Source organism: Miscanthus floridulus, chromosome 1, assembly GCF_019320115.1.
Source record: "Miscanthus floridulus cultivar M001 chromosome 1, ASM1932011v1, whole genome shotgun sequence".
Classification (NCBI taxonomy): Eukaryota; Viridiplantae; Streptophyta; class Magnoliopsida; order Poales; family Poaceae; genus Miscanthus; species Miscanthus floridulus.
The window spans coordinates 73282424-73299889 of NC_089580.1; positions in this window are offsets into that span (position 1 = coordinate 73282424).

Genomic DNA, 17466 nt, shown 5'->3' on the forward strand with positions numbered 1-17466 from the left:
TTGTGACCGGACTCTAACCTGCGTTCGGTCAGCACTGACCGGACGCGTCCAGTCACAAAAACTGCTCTTTCAAACCTTACTGATTTTGATCAGACACTAGCACCTAGAGTCTAGTCACTTTGCTGTTCAGCGTCCGGTCAGTAACCAGAACCTGACCAGCGTCCGGTCAGCACTGACCGAACGCATCTGATCAGGATTCTCCCTCTCTAGAACCTCTCTGGAGTTGACCGGACTCTGACACCCAGCGTCCGATCACATTTCTCTCAGCGTCTGATCGCAACCAGACGACTTCTCCTTGATCAAATGAACTGATCAGACTCTACTACCAGCGTCCGGTCACAACCGGATCAGTGTTCGGTCAACATTTGACCCTTCATTCACTTCCAACTCAAAATCATATGTGAATGAAGTTTGCTCCAATTGATCTTAGGGCTACTTCAGAGCTACCTAGTGCTAGATTTGACAAGTGTGCACCACACCTAACCCACTAGACTCACCTATGTCAAGCTACTAGTCCATACCCCCCTTAATAGTACGGCTAAAGGAAAAATAAAGTCCTAAACTACACTAAGTGTCTCTTCAACACCAAACGACACTTAGAACTAGTCCATCCTTAACCTTGTCGTCCATCCTTTGAAAACCAAAACGATTTCCATCGTTGGGGCATGACAACCATGATTGCCCAATCAATTGCCATTACCATGACCTAACTTAGTTGCCTCTGCAAAACACACATTAGTCATAGTAATCTCGTATTGTCATTAATCACCAAAACCCAACTAGGTGCCTAGATGCTTTCAATCTCCCCCTTTTTGGTGATTGATGACAATACAACCTCGAGTATGTAAAAGAGATGAGGTTTTCAACATGCTTGGTTCATATAAGCTTTTGACAATAAGCGCAAAGAAGTTAGACAAGCTTATATGACCCAAGCCAACATGGTGTACTCAACAGATATGAAATAAGCATAAGTACAAGAAATAAAGCTCATTTGAATCGGAGTAAAACATGGAAGCAAAGCAAATGAGCATAACCAAGTGACATGACATATAAATAATTCAAAGTAGAGAGCACACATGTCACATATCACATAAATATCACAATCACACGTATGTAGTTCAATGCATGAAAGTAAACATGAATGCATAATAATGTATCACACATAAAAAGCCAAATGTAATAAATCATAAGCTCCCCCTAGATATATCACTCCCCCTAGATCTAACATACTCGATCCCTCTCCCCCTTTGGCATCAAGCACCAAAACCTAAGGGTCTATCGGCGGGGCTGGAGCAGATGAGTCGGGCGCTAAGGTGCGGTGAGCGATCTGAAACTATGTAACATCATCCTCTGATCCGGAGCTCTAAGTTGTCTAACCCTATGTCACTGGAACTGAAGCTAAAGCGGTCTGGGTCTGCTCTAGGATAGGTGCGGTCTATGACTCTACAGGTATCATTGAAGCAGGTGGCTCTGATGATGCAACAGATGATGGGAGCATCTCCGTAGTCCCCATGACTGGAGCAATGGTGGTAGGAGCAGGGACACATAGCTCTAGAGGTGTGGGTTGCCCTATAAGCCCGCTAAAAGTGGCACCAAGGCTCCTAGAAACTAGGGTGTCAGTCACAAGCACTGAGGAGCTCTGAGCTGGTGTGAAGCCCGTAACAATAGGTGTGAAGTGTGGGGCTGTCACTGGTGAAGCAAACCACTGGGACACCTGCTCTATCGGTGAAGCAAACTATGTAGCTTGTTGTCCTTGACTCTAAAGCCCACTAGGCTATAAAGCTGGAGTCACTGAAGTAGTGGCAGGCTGACCAAGCTGAGGTGTAGATGGTGGCGGTGCAACTCCAATAACAGTGACAACATGCTGCATAAATCCAAGTAACTGCTACTGCATCAAGAGCTGCTGCTGCATGGCCTGCTGCTGCTGTTGTATGGCCTGCTGCTGTCTCTAGAACTCGTCCTGTCTGGCCTGAACCTGTGCAAGGGTAGCTACGGTCTCCTAGGCCTGGTGAGCCTAATCCTACCTCATCCACTCAAGTATAGCAAGAAGAGTAGGGTCTGTCTGTGTTGGCTAGGGGTGGAGCTGAGCTGGAGCCACCGGCCTCACTATCATGTCATCGAGGTGGCATCTGAGGGATAGCCTGGTAGTCATCATCTAAACTATCACTGCGGTCGCTCTCAACCATACCCTCCTGTTGAGCATCTAGCTGCTCCTCCTCTATCGCTGCAACGCCTTTGATGATCTCATCCTGCAAGGCTGTAGACTCTAGCACCTCTAGGCGACGGCGTGGCTGGCTAGGTGTCCTCGCACTACTGTGATGGAGCATCTGGGTCATGTTGTATGGAGGAAACTTAGTAGTAGCACCAGTATACTCTGTCATAGTCTCTGGGGACTTCACTGTAACTGCCTTGCGAATCAAGAATATGATCCAGTGAGCATAAGGCAGTTGACGATGGCCTCTGAACCCCTCTGCAAGAGTGTCCTACATCTCTAATAGAATAACATCCCAAATATCAAAAACTGTCTGCTAAATCAGAGAGTTCACTAGCCATAATTGAATGCGAGTCAATCCCTTGTGATAACCCATCCTCGGGAGCAGGGTCCTCCTCATGATAGCATCAAGCAGCCTCGCTATAGGAGTAAGATCTCTAGGTGTCCTGCTTGACCCCTTGCTGAAAGGCTCTATGAAGCAAGGTCGGACCAGATCTGTGGGTGGCACAAGACCACCGTGAGGACGTCTGGGAGGCTCTATCTGACCATAGCAAACCTTGTGAAGGCGGATGGGTGCCTCTGGTATCCTAAGAATCTCTCTGACCCTGAAGCTCATCAGCCTATAGTCACGACCTATGAATGCAAAGTGTATAAACCTGTGGCCCAGGTCAATCCAAAGTGAAGAGTAAAACTCATGGACCCATGATGGAACATACCAGTTAGTCCATCCTAGAAGGTCTGTCAACCCTGGCAGATAAGATAGATGGGGATGAATCTTCTCTCCTGCTGCTGCAACAACTGACTTAATGGAGCAAACTCACTGAGATCTGAAAGCCACCCCACTGTTAAGAAATGCATTGTAGAAGTTCTTCTGCAGTGGTGTATAGAATCCCTCTGAAGCACGCTCATCCCGCCTTAGTGAAAATCAGTCCTCGAACTACACAAACCTGAGCTGCTACACCTGCTTGGCTGTGGCTGCCCTCAAGTCAAGGTGAGTCACTAGAGGCAAACTCTGTAGTCTGTGAGGTCGACGAGAACCTCTCCTTTGTGTCTTAGGCCTAGGTGTCACCTGAGCACGAGTACGACCAGAGCATCATAACTGTGGCTGAGGTGCCTGCTCTATCTCCTTGGTCTGCTCTGCTTCCTGAGTCTGCTCTATCTGTTGGGTACCATCTGACTACTCTGCTGGCTGTGACTCCCCCTGTGGCTGACTCTCATCTATAGCAACACGCCATCCTCCAAGCATGACAGTCCTAGCTGGACTACCATGAAGACTCTATACCCTCTCGACGGTGGCCATCTGTGCTAGAGAAAGCTGATCTGCAATGCGAACAACACTCTGAGCTCCTCCTCTCTCTGCATGCTCTGCGGTGGCTGCCACTGCTGCTGCTCTCTTAGTATTAGCCTCTACAAACTTCTGCTTCTTCATCGTGGTCTTCTTCGCCATGCCTTTCACCTCAGCAGATAGGTGAGGCAGAGGCCTTGGATCCTCATCACCGGGACCACCTCCGGCATTCTTGACACGTGCCATTGCTAGAGCTAAAGCGAATTGCTACCATGGACAAGAATTAACTACCAACTATCACTTCCGAGGCTTGACCTAGATCCGTACTTGCGAGCTTGGCCCCGAGTTGACTGACAACTGTCAACACCTTAAAAACACCGACTCGCTGCACGATAGAATAGATCAGATATATGAATAATTACAATACACGTCTAGAGATACGAAACCCTAAGAAGCAAGCATTAGATACGAAATTAGAGGCGATGGCTTGCTACCTGATGAACCGGCGAATCGAAGAGCAGAGGAACGAATCACGACCACCACCAGAATCGGCAATTTGACGTCTAAGGTTAGGGTTGCGAGGCAATGCGGCACTGAATGGTCCATGGAGATGCAGGAGTGGTAATGGAGATGCAGGTGACCGCATTGTCATGGCACAATGAGATCAAGGCAGCTTTGGTGCGGTGGTGCGAAGCGGTGCGGCGAGATGGTGCGGGTCGCGGTGGCGTGATGGCGCAGATGCGGCAGCGAAGGCACGGCACGAGCACGTGTGAAGGGAACGGGTGCAACGGTGGAGGCTAGGGCATGGGCATGGGCAAGGTTGGGATTGGCGGCGCGACACGGGTGAAGAAATTATTTATGGCGGCCCCAACATGATGGATAAGGAAAGGAGAAGGAGTATTAGATCCGCATGACTTCTATTGATCGGACGCTTTGGTGGCAATAACCAGACGCTGCCACCCAGAGTTCGGTCGACAACAGAGATGTCCAAATCCCCTCAAGTCACGACCGGACGCGTCTGGTTACCCTTGACCGGACGTAGTCAGAGTCCGGTCGATCCTGTATTCATCTTCTTCGCTTGGCCGGATGTAGGACCACCGTCTGACCGGACATAGGGAGAATACTATTTCAGCGTTCGGTCACTCCTTTGTGTTTCTGTTCACCTCCTGTGAACTGACCGGACGCTGGAATCCAGAGTCTGGTGCAGCGTCCGGTCACCCTTTTTCAGCAAATCTTCAATGTTCCTTCACGCTGCCTCTTCCCAATCAAGTCCCAACTTGAATAAGACTCAAATAAACACCAATTGGGACTGATGTGAGAGACCTCTCTCAAACCCTAAAAAAATTTTAAAGTATTTTGCCTTAGGCTATAATTCTTTTTAAGAAAATAGGCAATAAAAGAGTAATTGAAAGGAAACGACAAAACAACACATATGCATATGCAATGCAATACTTGAAAGTAATTCTAGTTGCTTGTCAAGTTTGATCCAAGGTTAAGCTTCTTCACACGCTTTTCAACGGTTATCTTAACCATGTTAGACAAGCCCTAAATGCATTACCAAAAATTAAACATGTTGTATATTACAATGCAATGCAAGGGACAACACAAGCTCATTTTCAAGTGAAGTTACTAAAATCAAGCACATTGAGCTCAATCCTCAACCGACAAAATGTTGCATCATCTAGCGGTTTAGTGAAGATATCTGCTAATTGATCCTCGGTCCTTACACCTTCTAGTGATATATCATTTTTAACCACATGATCTCTAAGAAAGTGATGGCGGATATCTATGTGCTTGGTGCGAGAGTGTTGAACTGGATTATTAGCAAACTTTACTGCACTCTCATTGTCACACAAAAGAGGTACCTTTTCTAGAACTACACCAGAGTCTAGCAATGTTTGCTTCATGTAAAGTATTTGTGCACAACAAGCACCCGCGGCAATGTATTCCGCTTCGGCGGTGGACAAAGCCACACTATTTTGTTTCTTGGAGGACCAAGACACAAGTGATCTACCAAGCAAATAGCACCCTCCGGATGTGCTTTTCCTATCAACTTTGCAACTGGCATAATCCGAATCGGAATAGCCAACTAATTCTAATCAAGCTCCTTTGGGATACCAAAGGCCAATGCTTGGTGTGTGCTTAAGGTACCTAAGGATTCTTTTAACGGCAATCAAATGAGCTTCCTTAGGATTAGCTTGAAATTTAGCACACATACACATACTAAACATGATGTCGGGCCTAGATGCGGTTAAATATAACAAGCTGCCAATCATAGAGCGGTAGAGAGTTTGATCAACCGTTTTACCTCCCTCATCTAGGTCAAGATGTCCATTAGATGGCATTGGTGTCTTGATTGGATTACATTCATCCATATTGAACCTCTTGAGAAGATCCTTGGTATACTTTTCTTGAGAGATGAAAATTCCTTCTCTCATTTGCTTGACTTGAAAACCAAGAGAGAATGTAAGCTCTCCAATCATAGACATCTCGAACTCCTTCGACATAAATTCACCAAACTCTTTGGAATAATCTTCATTTCATGATCCAAAGATGATATCATCAACATATACTTGACAAATGAAGATTTCTCCATCAATCTTCTTGGTGAATAGTGTGGTGTCGACCTTTCCAATGGTGAAGCCCTTCTCAATGAGGAAATCCTGAAGGCACTCATACCAAGCTCTTAGGGCTTCCTTAAGCCCATATAGCGCCTTGGACAACCTATAAACATGATTAGGATATCTAGGGTCTTCAAACCCAGAAGGTTGATCAACATAGACTAGTTCATTTATGAAGCCATTTAAAAATACACTTTTAACATCCATTTGATATAATTTCATTTCATGATGGGATGCATATGCAAGGAGGATACGAATGGCTTCAAGTCTTGCAACCGGTGCAAAGGTCTCTCCAAAATCCAACCCTTTAACTTGAGAGAACCCCTTTGCAACTAGTCTTACCTTGTTCCTCACTACAACGCCTTGATCATCTTGCTTGTTATGGAACACCTACTTTGTTCTAATGACTCTTGCACCTTGTGGTCGCTCTTCAAGAGTCCAAACTTCATTGCGAGTGAAGTTGTTCAACTCTTCATGCATGACATTTATCTAATCCGAATCTTGAAGAGCTTCTTCTACATTCTTAGGTTCACCACAAGAGACAAAAGAGTCATGTTCAATAAATGAAGCAAGTTTTTGAGATCGAGTCATTACACCCTTTGAAGGAATCCCTATGATGAGATCTTGTGGGTAAGCTTGTAGTAGAGGTGAAATTCTTCTATCAACCACTTGAGGAGGAGGTTGTGGAGCATCAACATCTTGAGCTTGTGCCACCATTTGATCATGGGAGACATTAGTATCTTCATTTTCTACTCTCCCATCTTTATCACTATCTTGTGGCACATTTGATGAAGAAGGTGGATCAATCACTTGTACATCATCTTCATCATCTTTAGGCTTGATGTCTCCAACCAGAATGTTCTTCATAGCCTCCCTCAATGGTTCATCACCTACATCATCAAGATTCTTGTGTGCTCCTTGGGAGCTGTTAGATTCATCAAATTCCACATTATATGTTTCTTCAACCAAGCCGGTGGCATGATTAAATACTCGATATGCTTTGGACTTTGATGAGTAACCAACAAGAAAGCCAATATCACAGCGTCTTTGAAACTTCCCTAGGTGTTGCCGCTTCTTATAGATGTAGCATTTGCAACCAAACACCCGAAAGAATGAGACATCTGGATTCTTCCAATTGAGCAACTCATAAGGTGTCTTGCCAAGAAACTTTTGAATGAATAAGCGGTTGGATGCATAGCATGCGGTGTTGATAGCTTCCGCCCATAGAGCTTCGGGTGTGTTGTACTCATCAAGCATTGTTCTTGCAAGTGTGATAAGTGTCCGGTTCTTTCTCTCTACTACACCATTTTGTTGAGGAGTGTATGTTGCGGAGACCTCATACTTGATTTCAACTTCATCACAATAAGCTTCAATGTTTGTGTTGTCAAACTCTTTTCTATTATCACTCTTTATCTTCTTGAGCTTCACTTCAAACTCATTTTGTGCTCTCTTGACAAACTTCTTGAAGCATGAAGCAACCTCAGTCTTGTCATGAAGGAAGAACACCCATGTATATCTAGAGTAGTCATCAACAATCACAAGACAATAAAGATTTCCTCCCAAACTCTTATAAGTTGTTGGTCCAAATAAGTCCATGTGAAGGAGCTCTAGCACTCTTGTGGTTGACATGAAATCTTTTATAGGATGAGTGTTTGCAACTTGCTTGCCGGCTTGACATGCACTACAAAGCTGGTCCTTCTCAAATTTCACATCCTTCAACCCTCTCACCAATTCATTCTTCATAAGCTTCTTGAGTGAGCTCATCCCAACATGAGCAAGTCTTCTATGCCATAGCCACCCAAGTGATGTTTTGGTGAATAGGCATGTCTTCAAGTTAGCATCTTTGGAGGTGAAATCCACTTGATATAGGTTGTTGTATCTAAATCCCTTGAATATAACTTGATCATAATCTTTCTTAGATACAACCACTTCCTTCTCGGTAAACAAGCATTGAAAGCCAAGATCACACAATTGTCCAACAGATAGCAAGTTAAAACTCAAAGAAGTAACATACAACACATTTGAGATCGAATGATCATTTGATATTGCCACTTTGCCCAATCCTTTGACTTTGCCCTTTGAATTATCACCAAATGTAATTCTTTCTTGACCATCAACTTCTTCATCTAGTGAGGTGAACATACGAGGATCACCGGTCATATGTTGAGTGCAACCACTATCAATTACCCAATGACTTCCACCGGTCTTGTAGTTCACCTACACACAAGAGATCAAGCTTGTTTAGGGACCCAAACTTGTTGTGGGCCCTTGACTTTCTCAACAAGTGACTTTGCAACCCAAATTTTCTTAGGCCTATTCTTGTTGGAAGGTCCTAAGAATATGACTTTCATTTTACCACTAGAGTCCTTTCTAAGCATGTAATGAGCATTGAAAGCAAAAGGTCTAGCATGCTAGGGCAAGGGTTGTGGTGGTGGAGTTTGACACTCATGGGCAAAGTGGCCTTCTTGTCCACACTCAAAACACATCTTTGGCTTTAGCTTTGACTTGTGTTGTTGTTAGTGTTGTGCTTGAGCCTTCTTCTCTTGATGTGCCAAGTACCCAATTCCACTTCTATCCATCTTCATGATGGTGTTCATGAGTAGCTCACTTTGAAGATGTTGACCTCTTGTAAACTTGCTCAAGCCGGTCTTGAGATGTTCTTTTTCTAACTTGAGCTTCTTGTTGTCTCCTTTGAGCTCATCATGGTTTTTCTCCTTCTTGAGTCTCTTGTTCTCTTCTTTGAGATTCTCATTCTCAAGAACTAGATCACTATCATGGTCAAGGTTCTCTATCACAATAGTGTTGGTGGTTGATAGCTTTTCAAGATCTTTCTTAAGCTTCTCATTCTTGATCTTGACATACTCATCATAGTCATTGAACTCAACCACTTGCTTGCCTTTGCTACTAGAACCTTGCTCAATGCTCTCAATAATCAAATCATCACATGATGTAGCTATATAAATCTTAACAACATGGTTAGTAGCATCATGTGGCTCATTGGATAAAAACACATGAGAGACAACAAGATTATCATGATTGATGTTGAGATTTGTATATTCTTCTTTTAGCATTTTGTAGCTAGTGATGAGCTCATTATGTATCCCCTCAAGTTTATCATATTTATCTTTAAGCTCTTTCTTAGAAGATTTGAGCTCCTTGAGTTTGGATGACATAGCATCATTTGCTTCTCTAAGCTCAACACTAGCTTTTTCGGCTATGTCACATTTAGCTAAAAGAGAATCATTCTTAAGTTCTAGCTTTTCATTCTTAGCTCTAGTCTTTCTAATGATCTTAGTATATTGATTTAGCAATTTAACAAGATCATCATATGAAGGTGATTCAAATTCATCATCACTATCACTATCACTATTATTATTGCTAGCATGATCATCACCACTACTATCATCATCATTTGATACCTTTCGTTCACCCTTGGCCATAAGGCATAGGTGTGTAGAGGATGATGGTGGTGGTGTCAGTGAAGATGATGAAGAATCAATCACAATAGCAGCCACCTTCTCATTCTCACTATCATCATCGGATGAGCAACTTGATGAATCAATATCCGTGAGCCAATCACCAACGATGTATGCCTTGTTATTTTTCTTCTTCTTGTGGAAATCCTTCTTCTTGCCATCCTTCTTCTTGTATGGCTTGTTTTTCTTCTTCTCATCATTATCTTCATCACGTGAGTCATCTTTCTTGTACTTGTCTTTCTTGGGCTTGGGGCATTAATGAGCTAGATGACCAAGTTCTCCACAATTGTAGCAATCCATCTCCAAGATTGGCTTCCTTCTATTGCTAGTGAAGAACTTTTTCTTGCCATCAGACTTGACACCGTTCTTGTTGAGCTTTTTAGCATCTTGGCGGTTCTTCTCACCATGAGAGCAAGACTTGCATCATCAATTTCATCATCACTTGAGCTCTCATATTCAACTCTTGCTTTGCCCTTCTCTTGGCTAGCCTTGAATGCCAAGTCTTTCTTCTTGGTGGAAGATGAACCATCTTGTGGTGTGATGTGCATATACATCTCATGTGTGTTGATCTTTCCCAAGATTTGAGTTGGTGTAGCGGTGGAAAGATCACCTTGATGAAGCACGGTCACAATATGCCCATACTTGTCAATGGGGAGGACACTCAAGATCTTTCTTACAACATCAGATGGTTGCATTTGTGTGAGTCCAAGCCCATTGACTTCCTCTATAAGAACATTTAAACGTGAGTACATTTCATTAGCACTTCCTTTTGGAAGCATCTCAAATGAATTAAGCTTTTTCATGACAAGATGATAGCATTCCTCACGCTCACTCTTTTTCCCTCATGGAGCGCACAAATGTCCGACCATAATGCATGTGCATCCTTGTGGTTCCATACATGGTTAAACACATCTTTGCAAAGGCCTTTAAAGATAGTGTTTCTAGCCTTTGCATTCTATTTCTCATAATTGACCTCATCACCTTGAAGATGTGTGGGATCCCTAGGTTTTGGGAAGCCTTGAGAGGCGGCTCTAAGAATTCCAATATCTAGAGCTTCTAAGTAAGCCTCCATGTGGATTTTCCAATAAGAAAAATCATCTCCCTCAAAGATAGGAGGAGATCCATCCCCGTGGGACATCTTTCTCTAGACGGTTAAGCCTAAATACATGAGCACAAAGCTCTGATACCAATTGAAAGGATCAAGATGCCCAAGAGGGGGGGGGGTGAATTGGGCTAATTCTAAAATTCTTTGCAATAATTAAACCCTACACTTAGCCCACTTCACCCCTTGTGCCTAGAACGTGATTCTATTGATCTACCACACAAAAATTTAACACCCTAAGTTCCAATCCTACTCTAGCATGGCAACTCTAAGAATCTAAAGAAAATAATTGAATTACTCAAATGTAAATGCTTAAAGTAAAGAGAGGAGAAGGAACACGGTGATGTTTTGCTGAGGTATTGGAGAGTCACCACTCCCTACTAGTCCTTATTGGAGCACCCGCGCAAGGGTGTAGCTCTCCCTTGATTTGCGCAAGGATCAAGTGCTCTCTACGGGCTGATTCTTCAACACTCCATCACGGTGAATCGCCCACAACCGCTCACAAGTTGAGTTGGGTCATCCAGAAGCTCCGTTGGATGATCACCAAACTCCCGATCATCACCAAGCCATCTAGGTGATGGTGATCACCAAGAGTAATAAGCACAAACTCTCACTTGACCACAACAAGCCTAATGAGAAGGGTGGATGCACACTTGCTACTCTCCTTGCACTAATGAGGCCTTAATCTTGGATTCTCAAATCTCAATCACCTCACTAGGCTCTTTCTCTCTAAAGCACTCTCAAGGGTGTTTCTCAGCTGGTCAAATGGGCAAGAGACCTCCCTTGGATGAATAGAGGAAATATTTATATCTCCTCATTCAAAACGAACTGTTAGGAGGTTGAGTCAGCACTCTACGGGGTGACCAGACGCTCCAGTAAAGGTGACTGGACGCTCCGGTAAGTTATCCCCGCCACAGAGCCTTTAAGTTGTGACCGGATTGACCTGAGTCCGGTCAGCACTAACCGGACGTGTTCGGTCACAAAAACTACTCTCTGGAACCTTACTGATGTTGACCGGATGCTGGCACCCAGAGTCCGATCACTTTGTTGTTCAGCGTCCGGTCAGTAACTGGAACTTGACCAGCGTCCGGTCAGCACTGATCGGATGCATTCGATCAGGATTCTCCCTCTCTGGATCCTCTCTGGAGTTGATCGAACTCTAGCACCCAGTGTCCGATCACATTTCTCTCAGCATCCGGTCACAACCAGACGACTTCTCCTTGATCAAATAAACTGACCAGACTCTACTGCCAGCGTTCGGTCACAACTGGATCAGCGTCCGGTCAACATTTGACCCTTCATTCACTTCCAACTCGAAATTATATGTGAATGAAGTTTGCTCCAATTGATCTTAGGGATACTTCGGAGCTACCTAGTGTTAGATTTGATAAGTGTGCACCACACCTAACCCACTAGACTCACCTAGGTCAAGCTACTAGTCCATACCTGCCTTAATAGTATGGCCAAAGGAAAAACAAAGTCCTAAACTACTCTAAGTGTCTCTTCAACCCTAAACGACACTTAGAACTAGTCCATGATTAACCTTGTCATCCATCCTTTGAAAACCAAAATGTTTTCCATCGTAAGGGCATGACAACCATGATTGCCCAATCAATTGTTATTACCATGACCTAAATTCATTGCCTCTACAAAACACACGTTAGTCATAGTAATCTCGTATTGTCATTAATCACCAAAACCCAACTAGGGGCCTAGATGCTTTCACTCTTCATGTTGGAAATGATCTCCTTTGGCACCCAAATGCGTTTGGCCCCATTGTTGGCTTGCTTGTTCACCTTGATGACCACCACCTTGTCATTTTTCTTCTTCTTCAAAAGATAAGGTGTGGAGGCCTTTTTGTCCACCTTGTTGGGTAGGTGTTGGAGAGTTTGCTTGTTTCCTTTTTATTTTTCTCTTTCTTCTTAGCTCCTCCCCCATTTTTCACCTTGCACTCATAGTGTTGGGAGTATGCCCTAGAGATAATCATAGAGATGATTATATTGCCTTGTATCCATGATATATTATGAGTTCATTGAATTTCCATTAAAGACAACCTGTATCGATTAGCAATTATGTGAATTGTTTGTGAAACTATTTTACTTGTATGGTTATTCTAATGTTGTCCCTGGTCAGAGTTCGTGTGAGGACACACATGAATAATGGATCAACACATTATTAGTTGATGACTATGTTTCACAAGTCATAGACATGGAGATGTCAAACTAATAATGTGGGCACATGTATGACATGGGGCTGGACTGACCCAACGTGAGATGTCGTTATTATCTCTATTCACATCATGTACGTTATGTCCTTAGACCTAAGATTGTTGTATGTATTCAAGATGTGAAACAACCTACTCAGGGACTATCAAATGCTACTCCGTAACAGGGTAGTTATAAAGGTGGTTTTTGGGTTTGTCGGGAAACATGCTATGAGACATAGACAATCAAGATGGAATTTGCCCCTCTTTATATATGAGAGAGATATCACTGGATCACTCTAATGATTAGATCAAGAAATGCATGGCCGTGCTTGGGTTAAGTGTTAACCTATGAGTTGGACCAAATATCGTGAGGCAAAGGGAATAACAAGTATGTGGTTTTGTGGTGGTTCGTCTGATATGATCTTTGCGTACACATAGGAGTTGACATGCCTTGCTAGAGGCCGCTATCAACTAATGGCCGAGTAGGAGTACTCGGGCCATGTCTATGTGTGCGTGAACCCATAGGGTCGCACGCTTAAGGGGCTAGAAGCCTAATTCGGATTGGATCCGAATTAGACAAGGCTTAGGGTTACTAATGAGCCTCCAACTCGGGAGCTCATTAGGGACGCCTATAAATATGTGGGGTGGGCAACAGGGCTAAGCAATCCATGCCTTTTGGCAGCCGCCGCCACCCATCCTACGCCCGCGCCTGCTGGTCCTCGTGGACCTAGCAGTCTGGAGGCGCAACGCTTCCTCCCTGTACGTGTGGATACCTCGGAGGTGCTGCATCTGGAGCACAAGGACGAACCGCACGAAGGGGACGAACGGACGGATGACCTCGCAACTACACAGCACTGCTATGACTTGTTCGACTACATTGAGTCGCTTCCGCTACACCTGCGCGTCTAGTGGTAATCCCGTGATCTATAACTAGCAGTAGATCCTGGTTTATGAGGTCAAATTTTTGTTTTTCGGCTAGCGTAGCATCCTCATAACCCTTCAGTGGTATCAAAGCCGTTACTGCGTTGTTATAGGTTTGGATGAGTGCGTATGGACATATGCGTGGTTGTAGATGAGTCTCTGATCATGGTTCGTGATTTTACCGTGTTGGTCTTGTAATGATCTACTCGTACCGGTCGGAATTACGCCATCCGAGTTAAGTGATACATGTAAATCCAGTCATGGCAAGATGGAGATCAATCAGATTGATCGAATCGAACCTAGGTCAAGTGCCAAGCGCATGTGATGCGCAGCGGTGATAGATTGGATCTACTACCGGGCGCCGAGGTGCAAGAAAAAAGTGCTATTCGGTAAAACAGCCATAACTTTTGCATACGACCTCAGATTGAGACGAATTCTATATGAAAATTGTAGAGAAAAAATTTTTACATCCGATTCTCACCTCCTTTGGTGGTTTCGCTGAAATTAGATTTGTGAAAAATGGCCGGGAAGATGGTGTTTTTGGCGTTTTAAGATTAGATGTCGGAATCGGTTAACTCTGTTTTGCAGGAATTTGTGACTGGTATAGTCCTTACGTGTATGTGATGCATGTATGTAATTAATTCATGGCTTGCATGTCATGAGTATGACAATATGGCTGGATCCACTATGATATTGTCAAATTGATGTAATGGCCTGCGTGCCAAACTATGATGATCCTATCCGCGACTATGTAATCTTCTTCACTGCCTTGCGTTAGTGATAGCTAGTCTTGGTGGACTCATCACTGAAGGATGGCATACATGGATCATGGAGATGGAGATCATCATGAGGAATAGTTTGATGGAGATGGAGATCCCCAAAGGAACATTGGGCTATACCATGTCACATCCGTGTTAATGTTGTTCTTACTATGTTCTACTTTCACGTGCGATAATGTTTTTGTCTACATGCGATGGTGAAGTAGAACGATCCCTCGGCAATGTTTAAGTTAAAATGCTTCCCCAAACCTTGCACTATCATGTGTCTTGTACAATCGGTGGTGGGTCTATGAAATTAGGGTGCCACTGATTTTCCTTAACTAGACAGGTTCGTATCGGATACTTACAGCAGAAGGGTTGGCTACTTGGACAAGGTCATCCTAACGGTTAGGGACCTTGGAGCATGAGTAGTTGGGCACCAAAGCATAGAGATGCTACCCAACAACCAGAGTCATATGTGATATGATTAGCAAAGAGTTGCTTACCAATCTACCATGTCTTCTAACGGTGATGCTAAAGCTCACTAGTAGACTTGTTAGTTGTGGGTCTTGAATCACTAAGTTTCAAGAGAGGGATATTGATTTTAGTGGGAGTAGATTCTATTAAAGGTTTAATATTGTTTACTCTATCTTGGATACATTGTCTTAGTATTTTGCATTACTTTTGTTGTAGATAAATGGCACCTAGCAATCAACCATTTACTTTGCGTTCAATTCTTGAGAAAGATAAGTTGAATGGAACAAACTATGAGGATTGGATCCGCAACCTGAGAATGGTTCTTAGGGCTGAGAAAAAGGAAGAAATTCTAGACACCCCATTACCAGATGAGCCTGCTGATAATGCACCTGCTGTAGAGAAAAACACTTACAAGAAAGCATGTGATGCTGATCTTGAAGTGAGTTGCCTTATGCTTGCTTGTATGGAACTAGATCTGTAGTTGCAGTTTGACAATAACCATGCAGCGCATGATATGATCGTGGCGCTCAATGATATGTTCTAGACTCAAGCCAGGACTGAAAGGTTCAATGTCTCAAAGGCTTTTGCTAAAACCAAGCTAGCAGAGGGCGCAGCAGTTGGGCCACATGTGATCAAAATGGTTGGTTACACTCAGAGGTTGGAGAAGCTGGGCTTCCCAATTGGCCCTGAATTAGCTACTGATTTTATTCTCGCGTCTCTTCCGCCCAGCTATGGAAATTTCGTCACGAACTACCATATGCATGGGGCAGAGAAGGGCTTGAATGAATTATGTGGCATGCTTAAAACAGCAGAGGCTGATATCAAGAAAGGTGCTGGCGGTCCAAAACAAGCCTAAGTTTAAGAAGAAGGGCAATTCTTGGAAGAAGAAAAAGGGCAAGGCTAAAGATGAGATCTCTAAGCCAAACCCACCTGCACCCAAGGCTAGACCACCTGCTGATGCTGAGTGCTTTCATTGTCATGGGAAAGGTCACTGGAAGAGGAACTGCAAGCTATACCTGGAATCCATAAAGGATCGCGACAGTAAAGGTACTCCCACAGCTTGTACACTTGTTGTTTATGTTACGGACATTTTCCTTGTTAATTTTTATATTAATTCTTGGGTATTTGATACCGGATCGGTTGCTCATATTTGCAATACGATGCAGGGAATGATAAGAAGTAGAAGCATGGAAAAGGGAGAAGTTGATTTCCGCGTGGGCAATAATGCAAGAGTTGCTGCGTTGAACATCGGGATGATGCAACTCCACCTCCCGTCAGGATTTATTATGGAGTTGAATAATTGTTATTTTGTTCCTAGTTTAAGTCAAAACATTGTGTCACCTTCATGTTTGATGAAGGATGGTTATTCATTTGCGAGTAAAGACAATTAGCCTGTTCGGGAGGCTATATCGTATCGTGGATTATTTACTGCTGGCTGGTTTGGTGTGAGAGAAAACACTGTTCCCGGCTGGAAATTTACGATCGTTTACGAGCAAGCGAACAGGCTGAATGGTTGTGTGATCTCTAAAAATGACATGTTTGTGGCTTATGCATCCATTGTGAATGGGTTATCTATTTTAAATCTTGAAGATGCTCCTATCTATAATATAAGTGCTAAAAGGCCTCGGCTTAATGAGTTAAGTCCTACCTATATGTGGCATTGTCGTTTAGGTCATATAAGTGAGAATCACATGAAGAGGCTCCATTCTGATGGGCTTTTAACTTTGTTTGATTTTGAATCATACGAGACATGTGAGGCTTGCCTGCTAGGCAAGATGACCAAGACGCCTTTCACAGGTTTTCCTGAGAGGGCGGCAGACTTGCTGGAACTCATACATACTGATGTGTGCGGACCAATGAGTACGACAGCAAGATGCGGATTCCAATACTTCATAACCTTCACTGATGACTTTAGTAGATATGGCTATGTCTACTTAATGAAACATAAGTCTGAGACATTTGAAAAGTTCAAGGAGTTTCAGAGTGAAGTAGAGAATCAATGTGGCAAAAAATTAAGGCTTTGCGATCTGATCATGGAGGTGAATATTTGAGCCACGAGTTTAGCAATCATCTAAAGAGTTGCAGAATTGTTCCACAGCTTACGCCACCTAGAATGCCTCAGAGAAATGGCATGTCTGAGCGACATAATCGGACTTTGTTGGACATGGTTCGGTCTATGATGAGCCAGTTAGACCTACCGTTATCATTTTGGGGATACACTCTAGAAATAGCCGCTTTCACATTGAATAGGGTACCATCTAAGTCAGTAGTTAAGACACCACATGAGATGTGGACTGGTAAGAGTCCTAGTTTGTCTTTTCTAAAAATTTGGGGTTGTGAAGTTTATGTCAAACGACTTATGACAGATAAACTAACACCCAAATCAGACAAATGCTTTTTCGTGGGAT